This window comes from Medicago sativa, chromosome 3, assembly GCF_051527215.1.
Source record: "Medicago sativa cultivar Bolivia chromosome 3, Bolivia_mono, whole genome shotgun sequence".
Classification (NCBI taxonomy): Eukaryota; Viridiplantae; Streptophyta; class Magnoliopsida; order Fabales; family Fabaceae; genus Medicago; species Medicago sativa.
Window position 1 is genome coordinate 61,281,367 of NC_140751.1, and position 3,501 is coordinate 61,284,867.

The following is a 3,501-nucleotide window of genomic DNA, read 5'->3' on the forward strand; positions in this document are numbered from 1 at the left end:
TACTATCACTCAAACCAAACAACTAAATAATCATCTCACTTTTCACTCACTTTCTACTCACTTTCATTCCTTCAACAATCTTTCCTTTTACAGTCTTTCCTTTCACTTTCTTTGATCATCCAAACAGAGCCTTAAGTGAGTTGTTTCATAATCCTGTGAATCTATCTCCAGTTAAAACTCTCTAAGTTAATAATGTCAGGACCGGAGAAATTTATTAATTTAAAGAGTTATTAATTTATCGATAAATTAATAATTATTAATTTAAAGAGTTTTTAAATAATTATACTGTACATACCAAACAAAAAGACAAATTAGTCTATGTCTCTTAGAATTACGTTGCAGCGAACTTTGGGACTCAACGTAAATTAGTAACTACTGTGTTCATATGCATTGAAAATCAATAATGACTTTTGAAGTTCAGTAAATTAGTAATATACTCCCTCCGTTTCAAAATGAGTGTCGTTTTAGGTGTTTACACACATATTAAGAAATGCAATGATTAAATGAAAGAGAATGTTTATTTTACCAAATTATCCTTATTAACTATTGGTTAGTTTTAAAAGTAATACTTTGGAAGTAGTGTGCTGAGTAATAATTGGAGGGTATAATTGAAAAGAAAAAGTTATTATTGCATTAAAAACTGAAAGTGACATTCATTTTGAAACAATTTTTTTTTTGCTAAAGGGACACTCATTTTGAAACGGAGGGAGTATTTTTTTTCAGTTTCTATGAATTATTAATTTATGATTTTCTTGGGACCGAAAATTATAAAGGGATCTCCCAAAAAATTATTATCTCATTATTTTATCGAGTTTTTCAATTTTTTACATTAGTCCAAGTCGGGACCGGACAAATTTATTATTTTAGAGAGTTTATTAATTTACCGAGTATTAATTTGAAGCGTTTCTACTGTATCTATCTTCTTCTATTACAACAACAAAGGAAGAAGAGAACAAACTTCCAAGAATTTTCCATGTCATTTACAATTAATTTTAATCAAAAAACTTTATTAGTAGAGGATCTCCCACAATTGGAGCTATTATTCACCTCATCTATTATGTCATCATTCAATGTTATTGCTATTATTATCATTATCACTTTTTCGTCGCTATTATTATCGCTTTTTTTCTATTGAACTTCAAAATCTATCGTTTTAATCTCACTCAAATCAATTTCATAATTAGCTTTTAGTTTTCTCCAATGCTTGAGGTGAATAAAAATGTACTAATCTTTCAATCATATACATATTAAGTACCGTTATACCAAAAAAAAAATCAAGTACCGTTAAAAACTGGAAAAAAAAAAATGTCCATTGAAAGAAAATGATTTAGAGAAGAAAAAAATTAAGAAACAATGCTAATCCAATAAAAAAATGTGCAAAGAAAGGAAAAAAAACAGTGAAACAGATATGTATTTTTTCTTTTTTTAGCATGCGTTAGCCCGTGCAATAGTGCAACACATGAACGACACTTAATAGTCCAAGCAGCAAGCTGCTAGGCGGATTCTATCTTTTAAAAAAGAAGTAATTTAATATTGTGTGACCATTTTCCCACATACAAGATATTAAACTAATAAGAACAGGAACTACACTTGATCTTAGTCAAAAGACCGAGAAAGATATTTATTTATTGAAATATGGAGGATAAAAATCAACAAACAAACCAGAAATTTGCTGTTGACACATACCATATGGCTGGGACACACATGTAAATGACCTTTTTGCCCCCTCGGCAGTTAACTGCCGAGGAATTTGAAATCCGGCTGCAGTTAACTGCCGAGGAATTCCTCGGTAGTTAACTGCCGAGGATTATGTTTCTTCAGATGAAACAGGAAACCTGCTCCCCCTACACACTATTTTCTCATCACCTTCATACCACTCCAATCCACCCCAAAATTCTATAATTTTTTTCATCAAATCTTGCTCCAAAATGATTCAAGCATCAAGCATAGGATGATTCAACACACTTTTGACGTAAAAAAACAGGTATTGTGCATTTTATTCGGTTTATTTTTTGGTATTTTTGGATATGTCAGGGTAGTTTTACAACGTCAGCTACGTAACACTGTCATGGGGAATATCGGCAGTTTACTGCCGAGGAAATCCTCGGTACCTTACTGCCGAGGAAAACCTCGGTAGTTAACTACCGAGGAACTCTTGGGAAAAATTTTCAGGACGAAAAAATGGCAGCTACTGCCATTTTTTCAATTTTTTTTTTTTTGTTTTTTTTGTTTTGGTTCATTATGACATTGATGTTTATGCATTAGTAAGTTGTTAATTTATATTTTTGTGTTGTTTAATTATAGTAATGACCGAGAACGCGGAAGATGTTTCGGGAGAGACAAAACGTAATTTTGTCCAAATTTCCGGAGATGTCAAACCGCCTAAGGTTGAAGTCAAACCAAACATTGATGGAGCTTCCGTCCATGTTGAAGCTTCTAAATATGTTAGCCCCGGTGTCGTCCCATTTCAAGCCCACGAAGTTGACACGGCTAGGTTTTTTTCTGACGACATTAAGTTTCAAGATAGAGAAGAATTGCTTGGGTGGGTACGTTGTCAAGCAAACAAGGCGGGATTTACAATTGTTACACAAAGATCAAGCTTGATCCATCCAATATTGCGCCTAGTGTGTGAAAGGAGTGGAGCTCACAAAGTGCCTAAAAAAAACCGAAGCATGCGACAACGGGCTCAAGAAAATGCGGGTGCTTGTTCATGATTAGTGGATATCAAAGTACGCAAACAAAGGAATGGGGATTGAACATTCTTAATGGAGTTCACAACCGTGCGATGGAGCCGGCTTTAGAAGGACACATTCTTGCCGGTAGGAGACACATTGTGTGTGTGTGTGTGTGTATATATATATATATATATAGGGTTTTGCTAGAAGACACATTTTATGAAGGTGTCTTATAGCAAATTATTCTATGAGCATTTGTTAAAAGACACCAACTAATTTTTATGAAAGTGTCTTTTAGCAAAGTTATAACTAAAAGTGGAAATCACACCTTGAGATGTGAGTTGCTAAAAGACACCTTCATGGATGGCTTCCAGCAAAACCCATATATATATATAGGCAATTAATGAGTAAATAGGCAATTACTCTCTAAAATTGTAAGTTTCGTCAATTACCCCTTGAAATTGTAATATGTTAGTCAATTTGCCTCCTCTATCAATTTCCTCTATTAGTCAACATGACGTGGCACTTGACTGTCTACCTGGCACTGCCACGTGTCTGACGTGTCATATGCCACGTCACAAGGGTAAAAAAAATTCCCAATTTTTTTTTAAAAAAAAAAACTGGATTTTTTTACGTATGTGCAAATACCCCTCAAAATTGTGCACTTATGTGCAAAATGCACCCTGAAATTTATAATAATCAAGCAAATTGATCCATGTGACAAAAAAAAATATTCTTTTGCTCCCAATTTTTTTTATCTTTATCATGATCATCATCAAAGGTCTTTGTTTTGAACCATATTGCAGGAATCAATCAAACAAGTCGA

General features: G+C 33.3%; 1 non-coding gene across 1 annotated transcript; it reads right to left on the minus strand.

Moving 5' to 3' along the window:
* Nucleotides 1–1,425: 1,425 nt before the first annotated feature.
* LOC146938861 (U2 spliceosomal RNA) lies at nt 1,426–1,621 on the minus strand. Its single transcript, XR_015033585.1, has one exon. It is a non-coding gene; the product is annotated as a U2 spliceosomal RNA (small nuclear RNA).
* Nucleotides 1,622–3,501: the final 1,880 nt, after the last annotated feature.